Genomic DNA, 20,604 nt, shown 5'->3' on the forward strand with positions numbered 1-20,604 from the left:
AAATTGCTGGGAAACAAACCCTGTGACTTGCAGGATGTGCTGTTTGTGTTTCCCAAAGGCAAAGAGTTTGAGAAGTTTTGTTTTCCATGTAAGAGCAAGTAATCTGCTTTTCTGGCTCACCTAGAGGGTTCTTTTTTATGGTCAAACCTCAAAACTATGTTCATCTTCAGAACCTCTGCTTATTTTCTGATTTCCTCTCTGGATTTGAAACCAAGACAGTGCTTTCACAAGCATTTCACTGTGGTGCAGAGGGAGACACAGGTGGAACAAGCATATGGCCACTTCTCAGCATATGGCCACTTCTCAGCATATATATTACTTGATTTTGCTTAAGCACATGAGATACCGAAGTCCATACTTGGTTATGTCAGACAATATGTTAATGGCACATGTAAATAAAGTGCCAAGTTACTACTACAGAGAATATACTGGAGTATCCGTCTTGTCTCATGTGCTCTCCTTGACTCAAAGTTGACGTGATTGTGTAACAAGTTTTGAATCCAGATCTAAGCTTTCTGAATTCCCCATTTAATTAATAAAATTTTGTTTACTCATTTTTTTTAAACCAAGCAAATAACAGCTGGTGTTTGCTTATGTCAAGAAGATAGATGCATCACGCAAACACCATACTTTCCCAGCATCAAAACTGAAAGTGAGTTAATGTCTGAAGTGCAATTTGCGTATAAGTTTGTGTTTATGAACCTGTGCATTTCAAATATAACAAACATATAAGAGGAAGATAGAAAAGATGTCCTTATGGATTACAACAGCACAACATTTTTTTCCTGATGTTTTCTTCCAGACCTGCTAAAACATTTATCATGTCTCACATTCCCCTTACGAGTAAGCTCTTTGAAAAGTAGCACATTTTGGCAATTCCTTCTTGTCAGCTAGCTCCTGGAGAGGGTTTCTCTAAGCTGCAAGGCAGAACAGCAGCCAAAAATGTACTTGGGCAAGTTAAATGGTTGTGCAGCTGAGAGCACTTCACATGGTAGAGCTGATACAGAAGCTTCCATGAGAAGATATCGGCATGTCATGTTCAGAGTTATTTGGGCTGCAGGAATATAACCAACTCAAACCCCAAATGCACAAACATGTGGAGAAAGGCTCATTTCTTACATATCAGCTGAATTGGATTTGGACTGCAGTGAAGTTGGAAGGAAATGGAGGACAGCACTCGGGAAGATTTATTCCTGTGTTAGAATATGCAAAACCAGATGCTGCATCTCTATCTCATAGGAAATATTTTTTGTGCCTGATTCTCATTTTCTGTGATTGTAATCTTGTCTCCCCCTTGATATGTCCTTTATAGTTTGCAGTTATGGTTGTGCATGTGACTGACTTTTCACCTACTTGTGGAACGTGTATAGAACAGTTTTATCCAGCAGAGTAATCAAAAGAACAGTTCAGCTTCTCATAGGAATGTCTAGTAATGCCTATCATCGTAATGCTGCTTTTAGTAATTTTGAGGGCCAAGCTGACAGCTTTACTTTCAATAGAGATTATTTTATTGACAATGAGAGACTTGCTGATAATGTGGAGGGCAGACCCAAATCTGGACATCCCTATTTTCTAGGAGCTTTTAACAAAGAATCCAAAGTGTCCTTGTCACACTAAATTCCCTTACGTAGTTGGGGATTGGGTATTTTAAAGATTCCCCTCAGTAGTATTCTGTGAGTACCTACACTGCTTAGCTGTCTTCCTTCATACCTCATTCTTTAATATATGTGTGATCGTATTATTAAACATATGTCATAAAGCACAAGGGATATGCTGGACAGCTAAATTTACATTAGTGTATGATCCTTACATTCACATTTCTGGGTGTTGCTGCCTTTTCACATGTGTGTAGCCCAGCTGGCACCTCTGAAAATGTTCCTGCCTTAAACTACTAAAACTGAAGGGAGGAAGAGGCTCGAGAGGGTTAAGAGTGCACTTAAGCATGCACTATGAAAAAAAAATTGCTTTCTGAAGTCACATGAAGTATTAAAAATAATCCCAGTGTGCTCAGTTACAGTCTCTCCAGTAATAACGAAGGACCTTTTCATGGGGATGTTGGAAACGTGAAGCAAATACTTTAAGCAGCAGACCCCAGACCTTAGAGGCAGAGCAGAAATTACTAAGCAGTTTGTTTCATCAGGTAAGAAATGTAATTTATTGCTGGTGATGGTACTAGGGAAGAAAGCAAAATGTCCGGCAAAATAGTCCCCCTCATCTCGGCCAGCCGGCAGGAGAGGAAAACTTGTTAAACAGTCTGGACGCAGGGAGCAGCAGTCAGCACTGTGCATTTGCAGGCAGCAAAGCTGGTAAGTTTCCCATCTCCCTGTCCTTCCCCTTGTTCCCTGCCCACCTACACACACAGCTGCTCCCTGCCTGGGCGGCCCTGGTTTCAACCGATGTCCAAAAACTTCAGGAACGCAGCCCCACAGTGCTTTGGCCAGTGCTGGGGCCGACACAGAAACATGTGCTGTTTACAAAAGATTGCTCTAAATATTCCCAGGTGCAACAGAAAGCAGAAGTGTGAGACAACAAAGGGGACAGAGAGAGATTTCTTGCCTTTTCCATGAACTGCAGGAAAGGTGGAAGGCTATTTATAGTGTAATTTTTGCTACCCACAGCAAATTGCAGAGTCCACTTACCTAAGGATTTGAATATGACTTTGTAATGTTAACGACCCATTCTGTTGCTTTTGTTAGTTTTGCAGGTGGACAAATTGAGGCATCATAGCAAACAGAAGTAATAACTTCTAAATTTGTACTGGGAGCAGCGATTTATCTAAGTGGTGATCACTTGCATTCAGATTCTTCACCTTTGAGCCCCGGGCAGAGCAAGTGGCCAGGGAGCTCTGCAGGCTCATGGCACAGCTTTTCCCTGGGCTTCTTCAGTGCTCCCCCAAGCCCAACTGATTCGCTTAGGTGCGGTAACAGGCTAACCCCAATTTGTAATGAGGAATCCTACAGCACAAAGCTTTAGAGGTTTTGTCTCAAACAGTTAAAAAACGACCACTGTTTTCCAGGGTATTTTTGGGCCCAGGAGGTGACTGTCATTCTTGCTCATATGCTTTTGACCAAACTACGCAGTAGACTTACAGGCTGGCTCCCAATCAAATTCATCTTGTAGTCCGTCCCACAACTATGTGGGACCACCATACTCTGAGGGATTTAGGTGGATGTTCAGAAGGAATTTTCTCAGGAGGACAGAGAGGTTTAACCTCAGCATTTGCAATGACAGATGCCGCATACTTGCTGTGATGTGATTCAGCTGTCTGCAGGGCAGTGGCAGTAGCAATCTCATTGCGAGTTCAGTAGTAGTGAACTTCTCTCAATCTTGGCAACCATGGTCCTGTATTTCGACTCTTCTGTGTAGTGTCAGCCAACGTCTGACTCCTCGGGCAGTGGCTGGCTGTTGAATACTTACATGACTGGCCCACTGTTAAACAGGAGAGGTGAATTAGTCACCAACAACACTGAAAAAGCAGAGGTTCTCAACTCTTTCTTCACCTCTGTCTTTACCAGCACTGTTGGGCCCCAGGCCTTGGGAACAAAAATCCAGGTTGATGCAAACACAGATCCACCATCGGTGAAGGACGAGTTGGTATGTGAACTATTACAGGAGCTTGACCCCTGCAAATCGATGGGCCCTGACCATATCCACCCGAGGGTGTTAAGCGAGCTGGCTGACATTGTTGTGAAGTCATTCTCCATAATCTTTGAGAAGTTGCGGAGATTGGGGGACGTCCCAGAAGACTGGAAGAAGTCTAGCGTCATCCCCATCTACAAGAAGGGCTTTAAAGGAGGATCCAGGAAATTAGAGGCCCATCAGTCTTACTTCAGTCCCCAGGAAAGTTACGGAACGAATCCTCCTGGGGGCCATCACAAGTCAAATGAAGCACGTGACTGGGAAAAGCCAGCACGGATTCACCAAGGGCAAATTGTGCTTGACAAACCAAATCGCCTTCTACAACAAAGTAACCTGCTTGGTTGATGTGGGGCAAGCGGTGGACATTGTCTGCCTGGATTTCTCCAAGGCTTTCGATATGGTTTCCCACAGCCTCCTGCTACAGAAAACGATGCATTATGGCCTAGACAAGTGGTCTGTGCAGTGGGTGGGGAACTGGCTGACAGGCCGCACCCAGAGGGTGGTGGTAAATAACTCCTTTTCAAACTGGCAACCTGTCACAAGTGGGGTCCCCCAGGGATCGATATTGGGCCCAAAACTGCTTAATATCTTCATAAGTGATCTGGATGATGGGATCAAGTGTACCCTGGTGAAGTTTGCTGATGATACCAAACTGAATGGGGAAGTGGACACTTCAGAAGGGAGAGCCACCATGCAGGAAGACCTGGATAGGCTGGAAGAGTGGGCTAACAAGAACCTTATGAAGTTCAACAAAGACAAATGTAAGGTCTTGCACCTGGAAAAACATAATCCAGGAGAGCAGTACAGGCTGGGATCTACCTGGCTGGGGAACAGCTCTGTAGAAAGGGACCTGGGGGTCCTGGTGGACAAGCAGCTCAATATGAGTGAACAGTGTGCTGCTGCGGCAAAGAAAGCCCACAGGATGCTGGGTTGCATCAACATGGGCATCACCAGCAGACATAAGAAGTCATTATTCCACTCTACTCAGCATTTGTCAGGCCACACCTGGAATACTTGTGCTCAGTTTTGGTCCCTGCTATACAAAAAAGATGTGGACAGGCTGGAGAGGGCCCAGAGAAGGGCCACAAAGATGATGAAAGGACTGGGAAGCCTGCCATGTGAGGACAGGCTGAGAGAACTGGGTTTGTTCAGCCTTGAGAAAAGAAGGCTTAGGGGAGACCTTATCACCATGTTCCAGTATTTAAAGGGTGGCTACAAAGAAGATGGAGACTCCCTTTTTACAAGGAGTCACTTGGAAAAGACGAGGGGTAATGAGTGCAAGTTACTCCTGGGGAGATTCTGATTGGACACAAGAGGAAAATTTTTCACAATGAGAACAACCAGCCATTGGAATAATCTCCCCAGGGAAGTGGTGGATTCCCCAACACTGGACACTTAAGATTGGGCTGGACAGGGTGCTGGGCCGTATGGTCTAGACAGTGCTTTTGCCAAGAAAGGTTGGACCAGATGATCCTTGAGGTCCCTTCCAACCTGGTATTCTGTGATTCCATGATCACTCCATAGATGAACACCCTGAAGAAGCAGCAGCTGCAGAAAGCTGGCTGCTCAGGCCTGGGGGATGGGTAATGTTTGTAGCGCTCTCATTGCCCCTCTGACTGGGTAGAGAGTTGTGATTATTGAGAAAAACAATATTGAGTGGGATACTTGCTCAACATGACTGCAAGAGGCTGTGACCCAGGGCTGCGTTCATATTAACGGCAGCGTTCCCCTCGATTTCGGTAGGGGAAGGAGCTGCTGTGTAGCATTGGAGTATGATGTATTGGGAAGGGAATATTCCCTTCCTCTGGTGACTTCACTGGGTGCAGCTGGTCCTCAAATGTGTTTTGAAGTAGTTTCTCATTAGGATCAACTCATGGGAAGTAACAGATGGCAAAGTGAGGCTAAGTTAGGGAGAACTTTGTGCTGTTAATGCTCTTTCTCTCTATAAATAATAGCTTGGGAGTGGAGCAGGAATGAAGACACAGTTATGTTTGTGGCTACCTCTGCTGCTATGTAGATGTTATATGCTGCCTTGCAGCATGTTTTGTTAGCAATAGAAAGGAGTAAGAGGAATTTTCCAGCCCTTTCACAAGGGCAAAAATATTGCAGTTCTACTGCAAAACAAATAAAATTGAAGCAATGTTCAAAGATGTATGAGGGAAAACAAAAATGTGGGAGACAATTTTATATTAACAGCCAAACAGGCCACATAACCACGTTGGTCTTTTCAGTTTCAACTTCTTCCTATGAAAATCAGCGAAACGAACAAAAAACAAGTTTCTCTCCTCTGATATTCCCTGTAACTTGCCAACTTTTTAGTGTTTATTTCCATGCTAAAATCTTCCTTTAAAATACATGTATCTATAGATTTCTCTTTTTCTGTGTGCGTGTGCGGGTGTGTATGTATATACGTAAATATGTATGCATGTACAGTACTACTCTAGCCTGGAGAGCTACTTCTGGAAAGCTTCTCTGGCAGTGGCAGTTTATTTGTTGAAGTGAAGAAATAATTTTCTTGCATATTTATCCTGACTTACAAATTCACTTTCACTAAGTTTAGTCATATAGCGACTTGGTGTAGCACAGACTAAAGTTACAGATGCCACTTTCTCACTGGTGTATATTATGTGATAGAGTCTGGATTTCTAGATGCTTTTACAGACTAATGTCCACCGACAGTAGTAGGCCTTAACTCACTGTGGTTCAGACATCCTGGCTTGCTGTCAGGCAAGTCTGGTGCCGACTTCACAGCTGAAGCAGCTACCAGGAGAATGACTGTGGCTTTACCAGGCAGTATGTGCACCTTTTCATTTCTTGGCTTATCCACCTGTGTGCCACAGTGTGAATGCGCATGAGTCTGGTGTGCACTGACTGGAAGTTTTGCATCTAAATCTGCTTCTGAGATCCCAGCTTGGACATTGGCAGCAGCGCAGGCATCTGTGTCTTAAATGACATTTTTTGCAGCCTTTGTCTTCGGTGATTGTTTTCAGGCCACAGTAATAAAAAGCTTTGCAAAAATAATTCCCTCTGAGAATTTTTTTTTTCCTGGACTTGTCAACCTATGCCATAAACTTTCATATGCAGCATCCTTATGGGCCACTTTGTAGTCTTTTCCACAGACCTTATTAACAGCCCTGCAGGACAGACACTTCTGTTAATCATCCTCTTGAGGTGTTAGCCAGTATGAAATCCTGCTCTGTTTCCCATGCTAGCACTAACTCTGCAGTGGAAGCAGGTGTTCAAACTATTAAAAACAAACAACACAAAACCGAAAAACCCAACAATGTGAAACTTTGTTTTGCAGGGGGCATACAGATCTCTGAACAGCTCGGGAGACTACTAAGGAGACTACTACTACTTCCTCCAGGGATCTTTTATCATAAAAGCAGCTTAAGTGACTCACTCTTTCCCTGAGGATATTCTTAAAACAACTCCACTCATTTCGTCTTTTAGACGTCAGAAACAGGATTTATTTTGTGCTGTCTCTCAAAAAAAAAGAAAAAACATATTTTGAAAAAAGTCAATGGCCATACTTCCAGGAGGATCTGGGCTATATTTAATATTAAAGGTCTGTATAGCTCACTAACACATGGGCTGACTGGCACTATGTTCACTCAAGCAAGTGCTTCAGCAAAAAATTCAGCACTATTTTTAGTTCTGTTACAACAAACCGCTTGATTGTAAGGCCTGGGGAACTGCGACATTGTGGTTGTGAGAGGTCTGCTGGAAAAGGCAGGAGGACGAGACACGGCAGTGTGCTAGCTACGCCAAGGACTCCCAGCTGATGCAGAGAAGCACACATCACGAGCAGGTATTTTAAATCATCTTGTACCCCTTGGTCTGCCCACAAAATGAATTTGCTGGTCAGAGACAGGGCATGAAAGCGTTAGCTGGCTGGCTCTATCTGCTCCTGCCCTTACAGATTTCATTCCGTAAATTCCTGTCCTGACCGTCAGCTTTTAAATCGTCTCTTCTCGTTTCCTAGCCTTTTCTGGGATTTTACAGGATCTTGGGCAAGTTAGCAAATGACAATAGCAAAACAGAAGTAAGTTTCCCAAAGCAAAGGCATTCTGCTTTTAAAGAAATATAGCCGTTTCAGTGCCTGGGTGAGTAGCCTGTAACAAGTACTACAATCCATTCCTCTCTGCTAACTGTATTAACTTCTAAAAGAAAATAGCCTGCCTTTGACCGGCAGGAGGATTTGATCGGACCCGACTGGGGGGTGGAGGGTTTGCTGGCAAACTCTGCGTGTTGTGTGTCTGAGTGTGTGCCTGCGAACACGCCGTGTCTGGCGCGAGTCGGCTCTGCCCCGGTGTCGTGGTCTCCCTCTGGCAGCTCTCCTGACCTCCGTTTGTCCCCGCGGTGCTTCCTGCAGGTCGGTCCCACGGGAAGGAAGCTGGTCCCGGGAGGCTGGTTTAGGGTCTGCTCCTGGCGTGACTCGTCCCACCGTTCGCGGCCCCCCAGCACCACCGCGCCCTGAGGGGCGAGGTGGTTGCCATTCCTGGGCGATGTAGTCACGGGAGAGACTGCCGCCAGCAAGCAGATAGCGGGAGCGCGGGCAGGGCTGGCCGCGGCTGGCGGCAGCCCCGGCGGCACTAGCTGTCGCGCCAGAGGTGCCCGCGCTGGCGCTGTTTCTTGCTGCCAGCGTGTGCTCCTGCCAGGTGAGAGCTCGAAGCTTCAGATTTATTTCCTGGACGGACACCAGTACGTGTTGTGTCACAGCCCATTGTGATACTGCCAGGGAGATGAGCTGTCGGATTTCGGCGGCATCCTGCCCCCCTCCTCGTCGGTTCACAAGTTAAAGTGTGCTTTGTTTTAAGAGAGGATTTCACCCTGCTGGTCACGCAGGAGCTCCCAGCTTTTGCAGGGTGCTGGAGCAGCAGCTGGACTTAGGCAAGGACACTTTTGCATACGTAATATACCTTGGGTAGCTGGCCAGTACTTTGATGTCTTGCATTTTCACCCTTTTGTTTTAACTCGGTTGTGCAGTGTTTGCAAATTCCTTGCTTCAGAGTCAGACTCGGACTTCAGGGTGAGCCTTGATGCAGTTTAGCTGCATTGCTGTGTTTTAAAATAACTACTCATTTTTTACCCTTAATGATACCATTATCTTAAAATAGCATGACGTGCCGCCTCTTTTGAGTTATTTGGTAGAGAATGCAAGGAAGGGGAACTGTTGAATTCCCATGAACTCTGTGTTTAAAGATCCTGCCTAGCTTTCAGCATGCTGAGCTCCTGCAGCCTCCTCTGCGTACTAGAAATGGGTATTACCGAAATGCACTGTTCTTGCACTGCTCTTTGCACTGCTGTGGTCATGTTCTCTCCCTCAGCTGCGCTTTAGGTGTATTTGAAAAGACAGGTGAAGTGGCAGTTTCATAATCGAGTTTTCAGTGTATTCCTGCTAGATGTGTGCATTTGTACGTAAACAGTGCAGATGGTATAAGCAGAGTAGCTATAGCATGTGTTGGCTTACGTTTTCATGAACTGAGTTCAGATAATTAGCTAATAATCAGTCATGTTCATGTGAGATTAGATGATTAATGTTTTGGGGCTTGTTTAAAAAAATATTCAAATATTTAAATACCCTGGTTTGTTCTCATTGATTCTGGCCAATCCAGATTTTTATCCTCCAGAAATAGTCTTCAACACTGATTACTAAAATGAAGGGAAGTGGAATGAAGAGTCAGTTACTCCATGACCTGAATTCAGTAAACTCAGTCTGTGTGGTCTAGAACTCGTTATACTTTCTGAATAATTAAGATGAATTAGTTGGGTTTTCTTCTGGAAAAAGTAGAAGTGGATGAGATTTCATTAAAACTTCAATAGCAAATGTTTTAGTGCTATGGCAAATAGCACTACTTTGGGAGACACTGCACATATCTGTGCAGATTAAAGCCGTACGTGTGCTTATGGCGATCAAATGCACAAACTTTACCAAACTGCTGGAAAGGTTGATTGGATGTTTCTTAATCAGCATTGTGTCTTCCCGTCTTCTTCCTCCTGTTACCCTGAGTGTTTCATGGGCAGGTACCAAACAAACCACTTCTGGAAATACTCACCAGTATGTCTTAGTACCATATTTGCATTTGCACAAAGGATACTTGTGCACAGTACAGTCCTGATACCTTTTAGGTAAGCGATACAGTTCATGACTGGTATGTGCTAGAATCAGCCTGGCACAGGAGACAGTCTGTGTGACTAAATGCATCATCTAATCTTGATATTCTTGTACCTCTGTATTGGAAAGACACATGGCCCTCAAAGCAAAAGACAAACTCCATTAACTCAGAGATACTATATTTACTCTCAGCTAGCTACAGTTATTGGCTTGAAGACAGCTCAAAAGAGCAGCAGTTGAGTTGGTTTTTGGTAGTGCGGATTGTGCAATATGAGAGGTAAGAGGAAGGTAGTTGTTATGCTCCTGAGAGCTGTTATGAAGTGAGCATGTGCTTACACAGTATTTGGATGTAAAATCCCTTCTTTCTCTTTCCCCAGACCCTTAAGCCTTTTAATTAGGTCAGTCGGTGAGATGCTGTGCTGCTGGTCACCTGTCATGTCCTGAGCACAGGCAGAAAAGGTGGTACCACAGGGTGTGTTGTAGTACCCCTATTCTGGAGCTGCTTATGGATATTGCAGAGCTCCCCGTCCTTGCTCTGCAGATGGCCTGCTGCTGCCTCTTGCCCTCTCTTTCCAAAACAGGGTTATCCTTGTACTTCAACATGTGTGCAGGCTCAGAGGTGGGGCAGAAATCTTAGTTCAAGGAGATGCAGTATCTTTCTGGCTGTATTGTTCCAGTTGGGATGAAAAAGTGATAGATTGCACATAAGCTGTGCACCTGGTATCTCTTGCAGGCTATAAATCCAAGCGATGCAGCTCAAAAGCAAACTGTGAAGTCTGGACTGAGTTTGTCATTTAAATGTCAATTCAGAGAAATACTGGTTTCTGAGCTATTGGTGAAGATAAGCAGTTGTCAAATTCATTCTCTTTTCATGTCCTGTAAATGCAGAGCTGTAAATCATAGTTACATAGTCTGGTTTAAAACTGCTTTCTGGTTTTGTTTTGTTTTCCCCTGAACTTCATTAGTTAATTTAACTAGAAGTAGCTTATTAAACTTCATTTTCTAATGAATCCAGCTCATCCTTCTTAAGCCAAGTCTGATACAAACCCAAACTCATTCTAATCCTTAAATCATTAAATGAGGTCATTGACTTTTCTGTCTGTGAACGTCAGATGGTAGCAGATTACTTAACCTGAACATTATGCATAGACTGCAGCTCCCTCTTCTTCCAAGACGTAGTTATGAAGTGTTTTAATACGGTCGATGTAAAAAGTTGCAAGTTCTCAGCGTTCATTCCTGCTGGCAGAGGAGCAGTTATAGCCTGCTCTTGGGAACAGATCTTGTGAAAAATACATTTTTGATTTAAGATGAAAGTAAGTGTCAGACTTTCAAAATGACCAGGAACATATTGGGGTCATTCAGGTTGTGACAAGAGCTGCTCTATGATGCTTCTGAGAACCTTCCCCTTTTCCAGGTATGCAGACAGATTCTTAACTCCTTGTGGAAACCTGACCCTGGCTGTGGGAACAGCACTCTTGAAAACATGGCCATGAATTTTACTGTCAGTGAAAAAGTAATGTAGTTTTCAGGTTCCCAGAGATTTTCCTGTCTGCTGGTTGGATGCCAGAGTGCTGGGGACTGAACTGTGGGTCTCCAGGCCCTGCGTCATGGGCATCTGACGCAGAAAGACGCATCTAGACGCAGAAAGAGGCATCTGATGCAAAAAGAGGAGGGCTCCTGACTTGAGGGTACAAGCAGCGCACATCCCCCGAGGGCTGGCACAGAGCACCAGCTGCTGCAGCGCTTGTCAGTGGGGTGCAGGTTTCCTATCCCAAAGCTGTCCCCTGTTGTGACAGCTCTCTGCTTGTCCAAGACCAGGCTTGTCTCTGCAGGTAACATCCTGACAACCCCACAGGTCACCCGCACAGTGCAGTCACTAGGAGAGGTGTCTGACTGGGAGAGATCGCTTAAGGACTTGGTGTGGCAGTTCTGAGAATATGCAGGTTGGATAAGACTGCAGATCAATGTTATTGGTAGCTTGTAAAGGTACCGAGCCAAACTTGGAGATATTCATGTTGTTATTATCTGTTTCCTGGTGCTCTTTTTGGATGATACCATCTTTGTACATAGCTGATTTGACCAGTGCACTTTTCAGTCCATCGGGCAGCAGGGTAAAGAGGTGGCCTCACTTGTACACAAAAATAAAAAGCCCAGCTTCTGTGGATGGGAAAGATGTTAATGAATACCTGAACTGACATTTTACACTTAGCAATAAATAAAAGTGAGGCAGCTACAAGCACCAAAGAATGTTTGTTAAAAACAAGTATCATATGCTTGGGGATAGGATAGGATAGGATAGGATAGGATAGAATAGAATAGAATAGAATAGAATAGAATAGAATAGAATAGAATAGAATAGAATAGAATATTTCAGTAGGAAGGGATTGATCATCCAGTCCAACTGCCTGACCACTTCAGAGCTGACCAAAAGTTAAAGCATGTTATTAAGGGCATTGTCCAAATGCTTCATAAACACTGACAGGCTTGGGGCATCGACCACCTCGTTAGGAAGTCTGTGCCAGTGTTTGACCACCCTCTCGGTAAAGAAATGCTTCATAGTGTCCAGTCTAACCTCCCTTGATGCAGCTTTGAACCATTCCCACACGGGATAATACAGATAATACTCCTCTATCTATGTACTTAAGAGTGTTTCCTGAAAATGTATGGCAGAGCTAATAACATCCAGCAGTTGTTTCAGCTTCCTTGTTTACATTCTGCTTCAGGCTTTGCCTGGTTCACTTTATTCTCCCCATGGGATATCTCCATTGCAAATGAGCTGTATTTGTAATGAGAAAGTACTAAGTTTCCAATATTAAGTGGACAAACCCCAAAATGTTTCCTCTAACAGTAAAAATCCACCATGCTTGTCTGTGGATTTTGAACATCTGCCACTTGGGGAGCTGATTGATGGTGTTGTGTTACCAGAGGAAAGAGATGGTGTGTTTTGGCACTGTTTGTTCATGTCCTCCTGTGGCCTGCCATTGAGATTTTTGTTTCAGTATAGAAGAAAAGGGGGGTTAGTGGCTTTGGAGGAAGTAGGGGGAGTAACAGTGGGGAAAAGGGGAAGTAACAGTGGCTCTGTTAATTCACACTCCTAACATGAAAACTAATGAAATGATAGGATGAAGGTGTAAAACATAGGCCCAGAGTGACTTAAATATGGGACAGGTGGCCATGCAGTTGGAGCCTGCAATAAATGGTCAAAGATAAAATGGAAAAATCTATCCTTCTTAAAAGTGGTGTGTGCAATATTTATTTAGGCACTCAGAATCAGAAGAGCTGTGGCTGCTTTGAATGAGAAATGTGTCTTCAGGAAATAATTTTTTCATTTAAGCTTAATTTGAGAAGGTTTGAAAGTAGAATTCATTCTTGTGGAATTGCATTATGCCTTGATTGTTTTATTTCCCTCTTCTACATCATCTTTTCTTTCTCAGATCCACAAATAGCTTTTTCATCCTAGTTGCTCTGGCAAAAACCTGTAAATCAGATTTTTGGACACACATGAGTGAATCAGAAATGCTGTGGTTGGAAGTTTTGTAGTCATTAGAAGGAGGTGCTGAAGTGATACAAGGTCAATTGGCCAGATTTAAGCAAACTCAAAGTTTTTTCAGAAACAGCATGGTGATCAGTTAGTGCCAGCAACCTCACTGCTGAATCACAGTATCATCTGCCTTTCTGCAGCCTGCGTAAGCTGTACCACGCACTCTTTCTGCAGAAATTATGTAGCACACCTTACCCACATCACACGTGTATTGTCCAGTGACCATTGCTGGCAGGAATGAATCTTGAGCCACAACCTAGTGCATTTAAGTACTGACATCCTGAAGGGAACAAATTAACATGGGCTTATCTTTGCCTTTTTTCTGCATCGCCAAAAGATATGATGATCGACTGGGAAATGCACAGCTCACTTTGCCTTTACCCCTGGATACCCTGATACATGGCAGAGACTGTGGCTTGTGGCTGGGGGAGGCTGCTGCCCAAGAGCAGAGGAAGCTGTCGGGTGGAGCAATGGAAACAAGATGTTGAGATCCTTCATCATAGAAGTTCTTACCTTAAGTAGTCACTGTCTGGTCCTAAAAGAGTGTGAGGCCACTGCTGAGATCTACTTTGTAAAAGGCTTTGGATACCCTGAATAGTGTTTGTTCACCAGGCAAAACAGGAAGGGTGGCTGCTGAAGTGCTTTGTCCCTACTCTTGTGCTCCTTCCAACCTTATGAAACCTGACAAAACACCCTGCAGTTCACATGTGGTATAGGGAGGACTGTTAAGGGAAAGAAACAATGCTGTGGGGATTTGGGGCAGAGAAGATGACAAATTACATAAACTTTTGGTAGCTTTAAGGGTACCCAAATGAACCATCAAAAACATTCGCTGGGCCAGCTTTCCAGCAGGAGTACAGGTGCTCACTGTGGTGGTTTTTAACTGATTGAAGCTTAAGGTACCCAGGCTCCCCGAGGAGGGTCACCCTCACCTGCCAGCCCTCCCTCTCTGGCCAAGTTGTGGTCCTGACTGTGTTTGCATCCTCCCACTTAGCAGAAGAGTCCTGAGGCAGCAGTGAGTTCTTGTGCAATGGTGTAGCCACTGCTATGTAATTATTACATCAAGGACTGTAAAGTATTTGCCTTGATCCGTGACTTGACTTGTGATGCTGGCTGGTCAGGCTGGCAGCTGGCAAGTTTTTAAGCTGGTGCATGGTACCTTGCTTTACAGTGGTACATGTGAAATGCCCTGGGGGCAAAATCTACTGCTAACCTTGGAATCGCTGCAGTAGAGCAGCAGCCTGTCCCCTACCCTTGCACATACCTTCTGTCCCTGTCTGCAAGTTGTTTGCTCCCCTTGCAGCTCAGGAGATCCTGTCCTTTAACTCCGTAAGAACCCAGTCACTGGCAGCTTTCAAGTTCTGAAGTATTGAAAGGAGCTGATTTCTTTTTTTAACACCAAAACTTAAAGAGGCTTTTACTTAAATGTAGTGATAAGTAGGAGTGAGAGGCACTTTTGCTTGTGTTCATGTGGGCCCTTGCTCTGTCTTTTTGCAGCTTAAAGCAGATAACATTTATAGTTAGTCGTTTCTGCCAGGTATCTCTGATTGCAAATCACCTTCAAATAGATTCCTTCCAGTTCACCAAGTAGCATGTGAAATTATTACCTCTCTGATTACTGTGTTGTAAAATCTCAGTTAAGGTATGGTGGGAAAGCACGTTGTAGTAATTTAAATTACAACTTTTTTTCTTTAAATGTAAACAGGATCTTTATTTGACACACTTCAGTTCAGATGTGACCTTTGTGTCTCCGCTGGGTCATTTTCTGGGTTTATGACGCACTTCACATTCTTATAAAGCTCTTCACTGGGTGATCTTAAAGTCTTTACAAGCTTTAATTAACTGAAGTGCTATGTCTGCCCTGTGAGGTGACTAAATATTCTTAATTGCTTTTTGCAGAAAGAGGAAAATGTGGCAGAGAAATTTTAAAGGAATTCACCAATGCTGGGCAAAAAGCTACTGAGGAGGCAGGAGCAGAGGCCACGATTTCTGAACCTCCTTTGATGTGCACCGTTTGTCTTTATTACATAAGCATGCACAGGAAAGATGTAACCTAGTGTAGTGAGGCAAGACGTAGGTCACATTTCCTTTGTCAGTAGTCTTCTGCTTTTTGACCTGTAAGTTGCTGAAAGCGACAAAAGCCTATGGATGAGGGATTCTTTTCAAAACTGGTTAAAAAAGAAACAAGCAAACCCCGAAAGCCTCATTCCCTTCTAAAGAGCTATTTTTAGGGAGCTAAAGCAAAGAAGAATACCCTGGGGGGTCTGTACGCAAAGTTGCTGTCTAGCTGCCTTTGGATAGCTTAAGTTTTAATGCACTTGTCAGGCTGTCGCCATTTGTGCCTGGTAAAAAGCAGGGACCAGACAGAGTGGACTGTGCTGATGGCACAACATCGTGTGCTGCCATGCAGGGAGGGGACGGATCCTTCTTCGAGGCTGCTGGTGCAAAACCTATTAACTGGAGGTTTTGTGAAGAGGCAACATGCAGCGTTAAGATGGCTCTCACTCCCATTTTGATCACAGGATGTTGTTCATTCTGTCCTGAGCAAAAGAGAAAAAAGATGTCAACTGTGTTGCTGCTGACTACTTTATCAGAAAAATGGCAGTGCGTGGAGCGTGAGCAGAAGGTACCATATTTATTGATAACAATACGTTAAGGACCACTAAGGCTTAACAGGGCATCATTGTTGTCCTTCCACAGCTGTGAAAATCAGTTAGTTGTGTCTGTCACTTCAGCCATGCTCCATCCCACGTGGAACCTCTTTTTTAGCCTTGGGTACCTGGTTGTTTACTTTTGCTGAAGGTAGAATGACTCTAATGACAATGTTGGAAGGACTTTGAGGCTTTATTCTGCATTTGAATGTCCTGAATGCAGGATACAGTCTCCCAATTCGGAGGCAAGAGGGGACAACACAAGCTGCTCTGTTGTTGAGAGAAAAGGGAGAAAAGTGCTCGCACTGGTGTAAGAGGCGCAGCGCAGCAGAAGTGCCATGGGAAAACAGTCCTCGCTGCTGGTGCTCTGAAACACTTCACCAGGAGCTGAAGCACTGGCTTTGTACCAAGCAGGCTCTTGACTGTGAAAGTTGCAAAGAAGCAGAGAGCAGCTGGGACAAGGAAGGCAAAACCTTCATTTACTGAAGTCCTTGGCAGTGGTCATACCATTTTCTTTTACCCAGCACATGATAGGTAGATATAATAGTAAGTGCAGTCATGCAACAACAAAATTGGATGAGCTGATTTAGGTGAGATGAGAATCGATGAGGAGCTAACTCGAGATTATTATTGCTTTGACGTTTGCAGCTCACATACTTTTTTCCTCTCCTCTTCTTCCTAGAAAATAAACCCCTTTTTTCTACAGGGACACTAGAAGGAAGGCTTAGGCATAACTGATTTTTATTTCAGCTCGACAGATCAGTAATAAAAGCATGTCCCTCTCATGAGAGCAGAACTGCCCCCCCCCCCCCCCCCCGAAAGCCTCATTAAAGCAGGGAAGGCTGGAGACGTTACAGCAACAGATTTCTGTGGCCTTGAACTCTGCTGCAAAAGGATAGTTGTTCAGTTTTGAAGCAGCAATTATAATTTTAAAATTGCTTTGAATTCTTGCCTTGAGACTTTAATTGGGGAGTTGATACAGAATTGGCTGATAGAGAAGAACTGTGATAATCATGGGGTGAGTTAAGACAATATAAACTAAAACAAGAGCAGGTGATGGTAATACTCTTTTAAAAGCAGACAAAAATAGCATCAAAATGAAGAGGGGCAGACCCACAGTCTGGTATGTAAACACTGGGAACCACTTTATTAGCAATAAGACCAAGCCAGTCAGCAATCCAAACTGAACGGAAGCTTGAGGGGGGAGTGTATTACCTAAGGCATGGGAAGATACTGCATGGCAAAGCTTTCAGCCTCTCAATTCATAGGCACCAACACAGGACATAGGTTTGGTAGGTATTGTTCTGTATAACAAATAGGAGTTGTGATTTTGCATTAAGGAAGCTTTGCCTTATCTCCTGTGGTTATTGCTGTCATAACAGATACGAGGCAGCAGTCCTGTATTAACGAATCCACATTTACATTTGGTGCTCATTACAAAAACTTTGTCTGCTGACATGATGCTCTCTGAGGACACAGCTGCCTGACAGCAGCCGGGCATGGCAGCATGGTACTTCTCATTAGACGGCAGGGAGCTGTGCGTGGCAGTGTCGGCTGCCTGCCCTGCCGCTGCCCACCCTCCAGGCCAGAGCAAACCCAAAAGAAGGCCCTGCTGCAGCCAGGAAATGGAACAAGGCATTGTGAACTCACATTGGGACCTCACACCTGGCAATGCCTTCATTGGATGTGAAGCCTATAGGAAATAATTTATTCTTAGCAAGCTGAATGTCTAGGTGTTCTTCATCCAATTTCCAGGTACTGACTGTTTTGAAAATAGCAGAAAGTTTGAAATTCCCTCAATCACAACAGCAGGAATTTACTAATACTGGCAGGGGACTTCAGTGTTAGAACTCTTCCACCTTGGAAAAGCTTGCTTTCTGGGCGGGGGGGCACACAAACCCTTCTGCTTCTTATCCCTTTTTCTTGTTGTTTGTCTGTGTTGTGTCTGCTGTGTTGCAGATGGAACCAATGTTTCTCCTGCATCTTATTATGAACTAGGATAAGTCTGTTCCCTTAAGCAGGCAGGAAAAGGGTCAGGAGGAAAGAGTGGACCTGACCTTTATTTTTGACAGCCTGTCTTCAGAGTTCATGGTAGGATTCCCAGTGGTGGAACACCTACATAGGGAAGAGAATCTTCCCCTCTTATGTTTTTCTCTAACTAATGTGATTAAAGTCACTTAGGAGCCACAGTCTGGATCAGGAAGTGTTTCTTGGCCATAAGCAGGCAAGATGCACTACTGCATAGCTGATTAATTACCAGATCTGGAAGAGGAAATGATGAGATGTCGCTGCTTAAAATTTTCTTTGGTGCTCTGTTAGCTTCCAGTATGGGGAGAACTGACAGGCTTGAGGACAAAAATGTAGCTTTAGGCTAGAAAATGCAACGTACTGAATAACAGCCTGTTAGTAGGTACTTGAGCATTTTCAGTACTGAGATTCAAGCATCACAAAAACAGATGACAGGCATGTTATTTTTCTGTAATCTGTAGCATCAGTGTCACTTGTCATCATTGCAAAATCACTGCTGTGCTGTCCCTTTTGTTACATGCTCCTTTGGGTTTTGTAGCTGTTTTATCTATTTCAGCACCTCCCAGCTCATTAATGTATTGGATCAGTATTTTGGCTAATTCTGAGTGCATTGTATGCATTCAGAGCACCCAAAATATTCTCCTAGTGCAGCTGAAACCATGCTTTGATCTGAATTGCATGACCTAACTGAAGGAATCCCCTTAGATTCTTTTTTTTTGCACTTAATATCTAGAGAACAAGGTTGTTGTAGACTCATATAGTATAAAAGAAATAAGTGAGTATATCTGGACCTGTATAACACTGTGGATTTAAGTAGGCCACCCTTTTCCTCTTCACCACCCCCCTCTTTGCAGGCCACTTTTACATCTGGCAAATCAAAACTGTTTTCTAAAGTGGTTTTTTACAAAGCCTTAACAGCAGCCCCAAAGGAAATCTTGTTCTCTGGTGGTTGGCAGCCAGCTGACTGGAAGGCAGCCCCATCTTGCTCCCCCTGCCGACTTCAAGGTCACAGGGTTGCATAGAGCAGCTTCACGCTGCTACAGGCATGACAGGCATTAACAAGAAATGGCTCTTCCATGTAGAAACCGCTGTGGCAGCGTTATCTTTGTCCGCGGCTGTTTAGGCAGCAGACCAAGCTGCCCTAATGGGAATAAAACATACACTGGACCAGTGGTGGAGAGCCACATGGATACGGCCTGTTAACAGCTGAAGGTGGGGCTGTGCCAGGACAAACCAGCGTATCTTGCTATACTGAAAAACTGGAAAAGAGGTTGGGAATTGAAAGGAGCAGCAGCAGTAACGAGCAGAGGTACTCCATGTGCTCTTTGGTTTTGTACTGGGCAAGTAAAAGGAGCAACAGCAGTGAGAGGGGTGTTGTGCTTGTGAATTGGACAAGTCCCTTTTTCAAAATATTATGCTGAAAGCTACAAGTTGTCCCAGGGTAGATATCATCAGATGAAGTTTGTTGCATTTCTGGTTGAATGTGTTTGCCAACACTACTATCTGTAATCGTATAAAGACATTTACATCAATGCAGCATATACTGAGATCTGTTTGCAAAAGCCTGCATCTGCTGAAACTTTTTGTAATGTGGAAATTTCAACTTACGTGAATTCCTCAGAATGAGCACGTAGGAGCTGTGGCTATAATGCACCTCCAGCTGGAGGGCAGAGCAGTGCTTCCTGATGAGACATTTCCATTGTGTCCGTACTGGAAAAGCCTGTGTATATGTCAGCGTGTGCTAAGAATAATTCCCAGCACTCCTGACAGAAGAGAAGTCTTGTTTAGGAGTTTCACAATTTTTAGATAGTAGAAATACAAATTATTTTTCTTTCCTGGAGAGAATTGTTTCAGTAAGTCCTACAACAACAAGGCAGGATTATTTGTGGGTGTGGGTTTTTTTTTTTTTAATGCCATCAAAAATGAATCCTGAGACTAAGGAAAAAACCTCTGGACTTCTCAAAATAAGATCAGAATTAGAACAAATCAAGAATGTGTTAAATCTGTGCTGTAGCCATGCCAGCTGTATAATGGTAGCTATTACACACCCCAGTGGCATAGAATTGTGGTAGTTTGGAAAGTTGTCAGCAAACAGCAACATTAATGTAACTCTCACACTTCATATATAATACCAGCTTCTCGTGTCAGAGACTTCATAAAAATCACTACTTTTACTAACATAAGCCTGCTATGAGAGAGATTTTAATGCTGCAGAAATTGAGATGCTCAGATTTAAAGTGAATGAGGTGAAAGAATTATAAGTGTCATTCTTGTAAATATGCAGGGGAAATAACATACTAAAATATGTAAGTACTCAAGGGTATTCTGAAATACAGCTCTGAGGAAGAAGCTAGCAATGTATTTCAAGAAGGAAATTTGGATTTATTGTGATTGTCTCAGAAGATGACCTGTGAAATATTGGAAGGTTTATTTGTGGCACCTCTTCCTTACAGTGCTATACTTCAGCTGTCAACCTTTTTATCTGAATAGAGCAGTTGATGAGACGGCAGCTGTTAGAGAGGAAGCATGGGAGAATAACCTGGAACAAATGGCTGCATCTGTATCACCTCTGTACCCTGGCTGTACCAAAGGCTAGGAGAGGTCAGTTGCCTCGGGTGCAGGAGTTG

The 20,604-nt window shown here is 43.9% G+C and overlaps 1 protein-coding gene across 6 annotated transcripts in view; it reads left to right on the top strand.

Annotated features, from left to right (window-relative positions):
* The window catches only part of ARHGAP24 (Rho GTPase activating protein 24), a 222,005-nt gene that overhangs the window by 129,780 nt on the left and 71,621 nt on the right, over positions 1–20,604 (top strand). The window contains exon 1 of one of the 6 annotated variants that reach the window (XM_075500848.1): positions 7,113–7,450. The exons of 1 other annotated variant lie outside the window; for it this stretch is intronic. The gene's annotated coding sequence lies outside the window, so the exon portion shown is untranslated. 4 more of the 6 variants (XM_075500849.1, XM_075500852.1, XM_075500851.1 and 1 more) reach the window with 4 other exon arrangements.

This window comes from Mycteria americana, chromosome 4, assembly GCF_035582795.1.
Source record: "Mycteria americana isolate JAX WOST 10 ecotype Jacksonville Zoo and Gardens chromosome 4, USCA_MyAme_1.0, whole genome shotgun sequence".
In the NCBI taxonomy this organism is placed as follows: Eukaryota; Metazoa; Chordata; class Aves; order Ciconiiformes; family Ciconiidae; genus Mycteria; species Mycteria americana.